This window comes from Diabrotica virgifera, chromosome 5 (assembly GCF_917563875.1).
Source record: "Diabrotica virgifera virgifera chromosome 5, PGI_DIABVI_V3a".
Taxonomy (NCBI): Eukaryota; Metazoa; Arthropoda; class Insecta; order Coleoptera; family Chrysomelidae; genus Diabrotica; species Diabrotica virgifera.
In genome coordinates, this window is record NC_065447.1 from 142,785,759 (window position 1) to 142,799,337 (window position 13,579).

At 32.6% G+C, this 13,579-nt stretch overlaps 1 protein-coding gene across 1 annotated transcript in view; it reads right to left on the reverse strand.

Annotated features, from left to right (window-relative positions):
- The window catches only part of LOC126885168 (uncharacterized), a 910,187-nt gene extending 896,813 nt beyond the window's left edge, over positions 1-13,374 (reverse strand). Inside the window, exon 1 of the mRNA XM_050651590.1 lies at positions 13,192-13,374. The gene's annotated coding sequence lies outside the window, so the exon portion shown is untranslated. The remainder of the gene's footprint in view (positions 1-13,191) is intronic.
- Positions 13,375-13,579: the final 205 nt, after the last annotated feature.

Below are 13,579 nucleotides of genomic sequence, written 5' to 3' on the forward strand. Positions count from 1 at the left end.
GATATTGAGCAGACTGCATCTTATAAGTACTTGGGACATGAAATTCGGTTGGGAAGAGATAACCAGACGTGTGAGCTCCCACGTCGCATAGGATTAGCCTGGGCAGCGTTTGGTAAACTGAGCTATGTATTTAAATCGGACTTACCCATATGCTTGAAAAGGAAAATCTTTGACCAGTGTGTATTGCCTGTACTCACTTATAGAGCAGAAACATTAACACTCACAAAAAAGGTAGTGAACAAGATTCGCATAACTCGGAGGGCTATGAGGCGCCAGATGTTGGGTGTCTCGGACAAAAACAACGGACGCCGTCGAAAGAATCTCGTCGCTTAAGTGGAATTGGGCAGGACATGTCGCCAGATTGTCAGACAACCGATGGACAAAACGTATTGTCGAGTGGAGGCCACGAGAAGAAGCACTACGGAGCAGAGGACGACCACCAACCAGATGGGCTGACAATCTGAAGCGTATTGTCGGCAACTGGATGCAAGCCGCACAAAACAGAGAAAGATGGAAAGAGCTGAGGGAGACCTATGTCCAGCAGTGGACGAGTACCTGTTGATGATGATAGCAGTAAAATGTATTTCAAATTATATAAATTATATACATTCTATGGCATACAGCTATGGGGCTCAGCCAGTAACTCTAACTTGGAAATTATACAACGTTTTCAAAATAAGGCATTAAGAACCATAGTAAACGCTCCATGGTACGTCCCCAACGCAATAATAGAGAGAGACCTGAAAGTTCCCAGCATCAAAGAAGAAATCAGCAAATACAAGAGTATGAAGTATGAAGCAAAGTATGAAGAAAGACTTAGTGCGCATCCAAATGATTTCGCGAGTGAATTATTAAACACGGAGGGTGAAGTTCGCAGACTTAAGCGTTATAAACCAACTGACTTACCAAATAGATTTTAGATAAATTAGAACTACTTTAAGTTTTACTTTATTTTACTAGTAGTACTATCTATACATTTGTTGATAATTTAGAAAGGAAAGTTTTCATCATTGGAATTCTTACCTACATGTCATAGCCTAAGAAAGTCATAACTTTAACTGATTGTTCCTAACGGAACAGATTGTTAAATAAATTGGAGTAATAAAAAAAAATATATATATATATATATATATATATATATATATATATATATATATATATATATATATATATATATATATATACATTCTTCTTTTTGTCTCGATTAATTTAATTCAAAAAAATTTTGGGCACCCTGTATAAATAATTATATTATTGTTTATATTACTGAATAGAAAATTGAATAACCTTTCAAGTGAGCTATCACTCGACCCCTATTCTTATTTAAAAAAATCATCGATTTCGTCATCACGCCCAGATGGATGACGTCACTAGTATGATATATATGCCAAACAATTATAATCTAAAAATAAAAATCGACCTGATTCGTAATTTATCTCCAGAGTCGCCCATTCTCGAGAAAATGAATTTATTCCAACTCAAACGTCCTCACTATACTTCCAACTTCAGAGGCCTATATCTTAAAACCATGATTTTTTGGAGCTACGCGCCCAGTGAGTCTTATGTTCTACACATCAAGGACTACCAGAACCCAAAGTTTCAGAGCATTTGACAGAAAACCATTTCCCATAAGGTTTCTGCGGGGTCCTTTGACCTTTGTCAATTTTTTTAAGTATGTATGTAGGTACTAGTGATGTAACGAATATTCGTATTCGCATTCGCATTCGCGAATATTCGCATATTTTTGCATGTTCGCATTCGCATTCGTATTCGCGAGATTTGTGCGAATGTTTTGCGAATATGAACATCAGAAAAAAATATAATTTTTGGATAATATTAGGTTAATAAAATCAAAATCTATTCACATCTTATCTTTTTTTATTAAGAAAAGGTAACTTAACCTCGTATAATCACATTATCAAGCCTTCACGGTATTTTATTATTTGTTATTATGTATGTAATAAAGCTTAAGATTCAGATTGATTTAAACTAAATATCAATTATCTTCTCATTAGAACTTTAGAAAACATTACAAAAATACAAACAAAATTTAAAGAAACTGAATATTCGCATTCGCATCCGCATTCGCGAATGTTGGTAGCAGATATTCGCATTCGCATTCGTATTCGCGAATGTTCAAAAAATGACATTCGTTACATCACTAGTAGGTACCGGGTGTCCCAATAAGAATGGCGCTCGGCCATCTCAGGAATCGTTTATAGGACAGCTTTGGGAAAAAAATTGTATAACAAAAGTTGCCTCGAGAAAAGCCTGAAAATTATTTTCATAATTGTAAGTCCACCGCTAGAGGGCGTAATTGAATATCAAAAATTAAAAAATCGAAGTTTTACAAAATTTGCCTAATGAAAGGGCACTCGAAATCCGATTATCGTATTCTTAATAAAATTCTGCACATATTTTATTTCACAAGTTTAAGTCTACCTGTGCAATTAAGAGGTGGGGGTGAGTGGGAACCTTGTTATGAAAAAATCGCTGAAGTCCGGTTCTGCTTAATCGATTTTTGCAAACTTAGTCTTGTTGAAAACAGCTCTTTTTCGTCAATATAATAGTTATAATTTGGAAACAGCTTATTACGTAATATGCGGCTAGGAGGCGCTATTTTTTTTTCTTTTTAGAAACCTAGTTTTCTTTGGAAAATATTAAATAAAAGTATGTATTTTTTTCCTGTATTACAAAATAAGACCAAATTAGCAACAGAATACCGAAAACCGCTTGTCTATACCTTATTTCTATGTCGAGATATCTTAAGAAACGTGTAAATTTTAAACATAACTGTTGCTGTCATATAAGTGGAAATATATATAAGCAAGTAGTGTGCTATGGAAAAAAAAACAAAGAAACATTTTCCAGATGTCACCGTATATAATAAATCAAAACCAAATATGAAAAACTCTACTACTGGGGTGACGTCTTTGGGGATATTTCATTGCATATATTCTAGCCGCAACAGTTGCATTTCTCATGCATTCAAAGAATGTGGCTATCATGTCAAATGCTTCTTAATTTGTAAGAATCATCTTGAATTTCAGTCTGTATAAATTTTATATAAAATTTAATAGAACCAAAACCGCAACAAACCATCAATGAACAAATTTTTATGTTTTACTGATTCGACACATAATTTGACACATGATGACTTTTTGAAGTTAATACTTCTAATAGTTCTATTTTTTCCATAGCACACTACTTGTTTCCACTTTGACTTCCTTAACTTAGTGTACCGGTGACAATAACAGTTATGTATTTATCTTAGTTGGGAATAGGATAATTGATATTAAAATGTAATGAAATAAAAATTAAAAATTTGTGTAGAAAATCTGACGTTTTTACATTTTCTACGATTCATCGAGGGAAAAGCAAATGCGCGGAGGCAACAATTCATAAAACTTTACATATTAACACTATTTTTTTGGTATTATTTTAAGTATTAAAATTAGTGTAATATATAAATAAAAATAAAATTAAACTGTTTGAAATATATTTATTTCGTTAAAATCGTAATAATAGAAGTATAACTTCTTACTCGCGTACAAAGTACACACACTCTTTTTTTGTTATATTTTATAGTGTTATTTGTCTTATTGTTGCTTTGATTCATTATATACGGTGATATCTAGACAATTTTCATTTGTTTTTTTTTTCATAGCACACTACGTGCTTCTATATATTTCCACTTATATGACAGCAACAGTTATGTTTAAAATTTACACGTTTCTCAAGATATCTCGAGATATAAAAAAGGTATCGACATGCGGTTTTCGGTATTCTGTTGCTAATTTGGTCTAATTTTGTAATACAGGAAAAAAATACATACTTGTATTTAATATTTTCCAAAGAAAACTAGATTTCTAAAAAAAATAAATAGCGCCTTCTAGCCTGCATATTACGTAATAGGCTGTTTCCAAATTATAACTATTACATTGACGAAAAAGAGCTGTTTTCAACAAGACCAAGTTTGTAAAAATCGATTAAGCAGAATCGGACTTACAGCGATTTTTCATAACAAGGTTCCCACTCACCCCCTCCTCTTATTTGCACAGGTAGACTTAAACTTGTGAAATAAAGTATGCATAGAATTGTATGAAGAATACGATGATTGGATTTCCAGTGCCCTTTCATTAGGCAAATTTTGTAAAATTTCAATTTTTTAATTTTTGATATTCAATTACGCCCTCTAGCGGTGGACCTACAATTATGAAAATAATTTCCAGGCTTTTCTCGGGGCAACTTTTGTTATAAATTTTTTTTTCCCAAAGCTGTAGTATAAACGGTTCCTGAGATATGGCCGAGAGCCATTCTTATTGGGACACCCGGTACATTATTACCATAAGTGACAGGTACGTGACAAAAATGTCCTTTTAAAACCTGAACAAACTTTTTAAATCGTAAAAAACATTTTAGTCTGCATTAATATTGTATGGGTGATAAAAATTAAAATTTGGCGCCCCTCAAAATTCGGCGTCCCGGGCAATCGCCCGCCTCGTCCGCCCATTTATCCGGCGCTGTCTGGGGAATATCTGTGGCATATAACGAGAGGTAGCAAATACTGGATACTGTGGGTAATACTCAACGGAAAGATCGAAGGAAAAAGAGAAGTTGGTAGGAAGAAATATTCATGGCTCCGAATTCTTCGTCAATGGACTGGCTTATTAGCAGATGAATTGTTACATGCCGCCCAAGATCGAAGGCTTAATATCCTTTATTGTCACTGAAAATTATACAAATTTTATGGACAAAGCTTAATATGAAGTCAGAAAAAATAAATAAATAATATCTAACAATAACAATAACAAATACAATTTTCTGAAATTTGATAAATCGTCAATATAAAAAAAAATACAAAAATACAAAATATAAGTTAATAAAGTAAAGAAGAAAAAAACAAAATCGATATATTGCAACAATTTATAGAAATTGCAAAGTGAACATACAACAAAGAAAACTATAGACATAGGAATTAATAAGTTTAAGCTGCTGCATGTGACACCCAAATATAGATAAGTTTGGTTACTTGTACATTACTGTAACTTCTTAGTTAGTCATTAAGAAACTCTTCTACTGAATAATATAGTCTTTTAGATAGATGAGCTTTTATCATTTTACGGAACTTGGGGAAAGATGTTGCAGATTTGAGTTGTAAAGGAAGATGGTTGTATAGTTTTTTTGCGGAATATAATATAGATTTCTTTACTAACTCAGAGGACGGGATCGGTAAATAGACATCAAAATTTGAATTTCTGGTGGAGTAGTCATGATGAGGCCTTGCTGGAAAGACATGCATGTGTTTACGAATTAAGCAAACAGTTTCTAAAATATATAAAGATGTAAGGGTTAAAATTCCGTGATCTTTGAAGTAACTTCTGCAATGTGTTGTTCTTCTGAGGCCAAACAGATACCTTATTGCTCTTTTTTGTAATTTAAAAATAACATCTAATTGGGCAGCTGTACTAGAACCCCAAAAAGGAAGACCATATCGAAGATGAGACTCGAACAAGGAAAATATGTTAGTTTAGAAGATGCTAAATTGAGTTCTTTCGAAACAGATCTTATAGCATAGCAGGCTGAGGCGAGTTTCTTACTTAACAAATCGATATGACGGGACAATTTGAGGTTGCTGTCTAAAAAAATACCAAGAAATTTTACAGAATCAACGGTAGAGATCTGGCTGTTATTAACAAGTAAGGGTTGAAGAGCACTTTTATAGGATAATGCTGCTGTCTTATCCACGTTAAAAGAGAGTAAATTAGAGGCAGACCAGGTTTTTATCATAAGCAAATCAGAAATTATAGTTGCATGAAGAGATGTAATAGTTGAGTTGCTCCAAGTGATACTGGTATCATCAGCAAAAAAAAAATTTTTTCCATCGATTTTTAAGTTAGTGATGTCATTTATAAAGATAAGGAACAGTAGAGGACCCAATACTAAACCTTGTGGTACTCCACATTAGTGATGTAAAATTTCCGGGAAGATTCAAAGGACGGAAAGTTTCCGGAAACTTTCCGGGAATATTGGAAACTTTCGGAAATTTATGGAAACATTACATTTTTATTAAAATTATTAAAATAAATTATACAAATCAGTATTATTATATTACTTATTGTTGTGGTATTCCGACTACAGAAAGAATCTGTTAAAAATTAAATGTCCAAAAATACTTTTAACATTTATTTAAATTTATTAAAAAAATATTCTGAATATTTGTTATAGTACCTAGTTCCATTTTATCTTTTCCCATGTGGCACGATTCATTTTAAAATTATTTAAACCAAAACATAAAGTGAAACGTACGCCAATGTATATAGTATATAGCATACAGTATACAAAAGTTATATTCACATCGACGTTCGTTTTACTTTAGGTTTTGACTTAATTTGTTTGAAAATGAATCTTATACAATCTACTGATCGTACTGAAAGCCAAATAAAATCCATTGACCAAAGGTTTGCTTTTGCACAGAACTTTGTTAGTTCTGTAAAAATGTTTTTTTTTATCAATAAACTTGGGATGATTGGTTAATATCCTGTCTATACACTGCAAAGCTAATATATGCTCTTCACCAGTGAGGCTTTATCTTGTTAAAGAAGAATCAAGTAAGTTTGCAGCATAGTGCACAGGCTTCACTGCCATTTTTTTTCTAATTTATATAAGCATTCCTTTTCCTAAGACCTACTGATTGGAAGGAATGAAATATTCTTGGTAAAAATATTTTCTGTGTCCTTAAATGCCTCGACACCCTGGGATATTTTAAACATATTGCCTTCCAAGATAGTACCTAATCCATTTCAAAATTGGTGGCACAACTGCTACTTTTTGCAACTTTATCCAAAATCATCTTCCAAACAGTTCTGTTTAACATTCCGTGAAAATTATAAATTTTTTCTTTCTATGATCATAAGCATCGGTAAAACACTTTTAGATGCAATAAGGTTATTTATACAGTTAACGACTGAACTCCATCTAGTTTTTACATGAAGTTTTAATGATATAACTTTATTACAGTTTTGAATTTTTTCTTTTAATATTATTTCACTTTTGAAATATTCCCATGCATTATACCTATACTACAATCACAATAAAGATGCACTAGAAATAAACAAACCAAGACACATTGAATGTTCGAGGAGCATTCCCAAATCATAATTTACAAAGTTTATACATTGTAAATCATGATTCGGGAGTACTCCTCGTAACATTCAACGTGTCTTAGTTTGATTATTCTAGTGCTAGTGCATCTTTATTGTGATTTAAGTATAGCTTTATAATGTTCAAATCAATGTTCCTTTTGTACTCGGCAGTGGTATAGGTTCGCTGGCTGTGTGAATTAAATAGCGCTACTTTCATGTAAATTCAAATTACGTCACTGACTCTTATGTCCAAAAGGCTCTTGGAAATATTCTCAAAAGTTCTCGGAAATATTATGGAAAGTTCTTGAAAACATTCTAGAAAATTCTCGGAAATATTCTAGAGAATTTTCCATTGAAAGTTTCCGGGAATATTCGCGGTCAGGAGAATATTTCCATTTTTTATAGGCGAATATTATCGGAAACTTTCCAATGTTCGCGAATATTCGCTTGGAAATATTCTCGACTCACAGCACTACTCCACATACAATGTTTTTGAGACTAGAGTCAGTATCATTTGCTCTAACTAGTTGTTTCCTATTATTCAAGTAAGATTGGAACCAATTCAAAGAAATACCTCGAATCCCATAGAAATTTAGTTTTTTAATCAAAATGTCGTGATTTATACAATCAAAAGCTTTGGCATAATCACAGAAAACAGTGGCAGTATAAAGATTATTGTTTAGTGCTTGGTAAACCTCATGAAGCACAGAAAACATGGCATCAGTGGTACATTTATTAGTTACAAAGCCGAACTGATTTTGGGATAAGATGTTGTTATCAATGAGAAAGGACATAAGACGGGTTTTTATGAGTCTCTCAATAATTTTTGAAAGTACCGGTAGTAAGGCAATAGGTCTATAGTTGCAAGCATTAGATTTTTCACCACTCTTATGAAGGGGAATAATCATGGCTATCTTTAGGCACTCTGGGAATTTGCCTCTTTCAAAGGAATCTTTGATCCTCTGGGAATTTACTCACGCCTAAAATTTGGGCACGCTACTCAAAGAAGAAGAGGTGATATTGGATTTCCTTCCCTAATATTATATTATCTCCTATATCTGGTATACCATCCGATGTACCATAAAACACATAACCACTTATACTGAGAGTAGCAGGTCTGTCCCGGTGGTCGTTGCCGTTCCTCACTTTAGTAACATTTAAAATGTGAATTGTTCCATTTTATCTTTGCCCAAACGGCATGATTTATATGCAAACAAGTTAAATGAAAACATTACATGCATTACTGTATCGCGGTGATTTCCCTTAAAATGGCGGGATTGTTGATTTTTGTTTCAGAGTTTGGACTGCATAGCTACACTGATGAAGCATAAGATGCATAAATAAGCTATCTGTAGATGGTGGTCCAACTCTGAATCAAATTAAAACAAAACTGCCTTTCTCCCTTTTTCTTCTTTACTCAGATTTTTGAGTACTCGAAACTGTCTTTCGGCACTTTTTCCTAGACGAAAAGGGAGTAGATACGTGACCGTTGTTCTTTCTACTTTCTTCTATATTCGTCGTCTCCGTGCTTATAAAGCCGGAGATTCAGGATGTAACCAGAAAGCAGTTTCTTTCGACGAAAAGTCTTGGATTTAAAATATTGTTTATTGTTTTATTTCAATTATTTTAATTGTTTTATTACACTAAACTTTGCATCTGGGTCTTTTAGTCGTCTTCCTAGTTTTACTAGAGATGTCGCTGTTTTGCGCCTCAAAGGTGGAATTACTGCATCGAGGTGATTTCCCTCAAAAAGGCAGAATTGTTGATGTTTGTTTCAGAGTTGGGACTGCATAGCTACACTGATGAAGCATAAGATGCAGAAATAGCTATCTGTAGATGGTGGTCCAACTCTGAATCAAATTAAAACAAAACTGCCTTTCCCCCTTGAAAACATTACAGTTTATCCCAAACTTTCAGTGCGTCTTTAACGCCATATAAAATTTTAAGAATGTCGCGAAATCACTACATGACATATCAGTTAAATCTGACAGTTGTCAGAATATTTATATTTATATAAATATCAATATTTATATAAATATTTTCCAGAATATTAATATTTAAAATATTTTAAGGAAAAAATAAATAAATAGGTATAAAATAAAATTTCACTCTAGAATGTCGGAATATACCAATGACATAAAATATTTATATTTACGTAATTGATAAATACTAACCTAGAATTGGCCAAAACGAAAAAGGGCTAAACGAAAAATACCAGTTCCTTCAACTTATAATCCAGGGTAAAATTGAAGGCAAGAGAGGAATAGGACGCAAGAAAATGTCCTAGCTCCGAAACATAAGGCAATGGACAGGGATTACCGACATACAATCACTGATACACATTGCAAGAAACAGAGAGTTAATAGAAAATGTGATCGCCATACCTCGTATAAAGTTGGTAAAATGTGATATATTACGATTGAATCTTCGTTTTGAGATAATGCAGAGCTTTTTATAAAGAATCTGATAAGAAATTTATAAAGAATTTTTTCGTAAAATTAAATAATTAATAATAAAATAGTTATTATAATTGTAATAAAATGATATGTTGGTTATCGGTAATTTGAGAAATATTTGGAAAAATTAATTTTTTATTTACAAGGATGTAATTACATATTAAAATTAAAATCGTATATTGTTAAATATAAAAGTACTTTATTCTTGAGTTAAATTCCTATTTTTTGACTTAACTCGTATAAAATTGATAAGCTTTGATATCTGATGGTTTATCTGGCTTATTTTGTATCTCAGATTTAAGACCATTCAGAGCATTTCATGAAGAATAACTTTTTTCATAAAATTGATAATAAAAATATTTCCCATATGGTTCGAAGCCACGCAGACATACTGTATAAGTGCTCAAAAAAATTTATTTTGAATTTTCAAATTGTAATGTCTGACAGGGCCGTAACTACCATTTACATAAGGGCCGTAACTACATTGGGGCAACCGGGACAGTGCCTCGGGCACTGTAATGGATTGTAATCGCGTTATACTGCCAATAGGCAATATAACGCGATTAAAAACCTACATTATAGCCGCGAAGAATGTAAGTAACATTATATGTAGTATATTTTTTATTAAAACAGAAAAGATGTTATATTGATGGTAAATATTTAGCTTAAAATAATGTGATTTCAAATTTTTTTCGTGTTGGTCAACTAAAATAGCAATATGTAGGTAGGTACAGGAAACTTCAGTCATATAGTACGTTAAAATGCGTTTTCAAGTGGTTAAATATCAATTTTCCCGGACTCCTTCTGCTGGGTGATTAACCCCAGACTCCCCGGTGGGGGGCCCCAGATCACGTTTGCCCCGGGGCCCCCAACATCGTACTTATGGCCCTGATTTAATGACATATTCGAATTCAGCATAATCAAAAAGCAAATAGAAACATTTTTGAACAAAGTAAAATGATGAATTCACCGATATCTTTTAAAATTATTTAATATAAAACAGTTTCATTGTTTAAAAAATTAATAAACTATTAGAGGCATCTGTGAGTAGAACTTTTCACTTTAAGATAAGATATATAAACTAACTAAAAATGTTTTAGAAGAATATAAGCTTGTTTGATTTTTTCCGAAACCGAGACTATGTAAGTTTTTCTACATTGACTCCTCTAAAGCGTAAGTGTTATAATTTTCTTATCTTACCGTTTATCTGTTGAGAGATTGTCCAATGATTACACAAGAAAAGTCGTCAATAATTGTTAAATAAATGCGTACCCAACTGATGCAACTATAACCGTAAAACAACACATACATAAATAACATTCAATGCAAACAACCAATATGAAATTACTGGCGATAATATTGTATCGAAATTGTACTAAAAGTAGGTAAAGAACAGAGAGAAAGAAAACGTTTTTAGATTTAAAAATATTGTTCTTAAATTCAGCAAATTGCAATTCTAATATCTTTCAAGAGTCACATACAAAGTTTACATTATATAGTTTATTGTCGCTGCCATAAAATTTAGGTAGGCCGGAAGGGATTAAGTTTCTAGATATTATGAGATGATTCACTTGGCAAATACGTCTACAGTCTACATAGTTAGAAATTTTTACGTTTTTAAATTTAAACAGACAACGTAAAAATAATATAAGAATAACAGATTTTTACATAATATCAGATGACAAGATGGGGCCCTTAAGCGATTGGAGCCCCCCCGCAAGCTTCATGCTGCGGGGCCCTCTGTTACGCCCCTGGATTTTTGCATGAGAGTTTAATCTCTGTTCGGAGAGTTTAAGAGGAAACAGTAGCGATCAACAGGTAGCGAAAACGCGTTCCAAGATTGCGGTTGTAATTTTAAATATTTTTTCCAGATATTTGGTACACGTATTCGTAATATAATAAACAATGGCGGTACAGAGCCCAATTTGAAAAATATATTAATATGTGGAAATTACTCTGTAATTAAATACAATATTAAAAAAACGAGCCTGTACCGCCATTAAGAAGAACAAAAAAATACACTTTCTTCAAATAAACTTTTTTATCCGATGCCTAGATTTTGTGTCATTTTGGAACTACTAATGAAATAAAAAATTTTAGTAGTTCCAAAATGACACAAAATCTAGGCATCGGATAAAAAAGTTTATTTGAAGAAAGTGCATTTTTTTGTTCTTCTTAATGGCGGTACAGGCTCGTTTTTTTAATATTGTTTTTAATTACAGAGTAATTTCCACATATTAATATATTTTTCAAATTGGGCTCTGTACCGCCATTCTTTATTATATTACGAATACGTGTGCCAAATATCTCGAAAAAATATTCAAAATTACAGCCGCAATCTTGGAACGCGTTTTTGCTACCTGTTGATCGCTACTGTTTCCTCTTAAGTCTGTTCTGTCGGACAAAATAAATGTGCCGTTTTCGTGGTCTGACCGTTCCAAATTTACAATTAAAACTGCCCCTGTTACAGTGTTCCCATATATTAAAGTTTATCCGACTAGACACCCTTAAGCTATTAACAAATTTTCAGCTTGCTATTAATCAACTTTTTTTTCATACGCGGGATCCAGACCTACCACCTTTAGACATATCGGACGAGTTTGGCAACTACCTCTGTCACAGTGACAGTTTTAGGTGACATACTCCTCTGATACGTGTAAAGGTGGGAAACAATAAATATAATGTAAATGTATAGGTTAACATGGGCCAAATTTCCCAGCTCGAGTAGTTTCATTTCGTTTTATCTCACAATTTAATACATTTTCCATCTTATCTGCTATTTTTCCGGTTATTAGCGCGCTCATCACTGTATAACCGATTTTGAGCTTTTATTCGTAGCTGTGATGTTGACTGCCAGCTATTTCGCCACCTTTACGCCCACCGTACTATGTCTTGTATGTAACAGAGATCTCTTATTCTGTCGTTCGGTATTCTGTCTCTCAGTGTTCTCCCAGTTAATGACAGTTAATACCCAGTTAATTCTAATTTCTGATGTTCTCAGTATCCTCTTGCTTTCTGCTGTGTCACATCTTGTTTCTATCGCGTACGTCATGATCGGTGCTAATATAATAATGCTATATTTGTAGAAGTCTACTCCCTTTTCATTATTATTAGGCATGTTTATTTACTATACGATCATAATAATCGTATCATTAACATCTTTAGATTAGATTATTTTTGTTAAAATGAAATTCATAGTGCAACGTTTAAATTATTCTGATTAATAAACTGATCGTGGAAAAACACAACTTTAAAAAGGTGACATCCCTTTAAATGGTTAAATAGATAAAGACAATTCTTTGTTTTGTAAGATAATATAAATTAATATCCTTAATCATTATGTAGGATAGAATACCTAAACAACAATGAAATAAATACATAACCTTATACTACATATTTATATATTTTTTGTACAAATACTTGATCAAGAAAGAGCAAAAAGTAAGAGACAAAAAAAATAATAAGAAGAAGATAAAAACGACATATAAACTCATGTAATACTGTTTATACAAAAATTCAACAATAGTTAATATCAATAAATCAACAATAATTTTACTTGTATTTGTTTAATATAATTGCATTTATACTACCTTTAATTAAAATGTCCCGAGCAAGAATGTGCACTAAAAAATGTAAACAAACAAAAACAAACGCATTCACTACTTTCTATGCAGAATAAACAAAAAGAAGGATTCGAATTTTGCCGAATTTCACTATAGAAACACGAAAATTGTTCGCCAACAAATCAACGTTTACAGGTACTACATCAGTACGTCTACAACAATATAGGTAAATTGAGGTGAACTGTAGGTTTATCAGGGGTCAATGCTTATCAGTTTTTCGCTCTTATCGCAAGCATAAAGGTTACACCATATGCATTACGACAAATATTTAAACAATTAATAATATCGCGTCTGCTGGCAGTAGGCAGGTGTGTTATGAATTTTGTAAATAAACACAGCTTCGAGGGGATATACG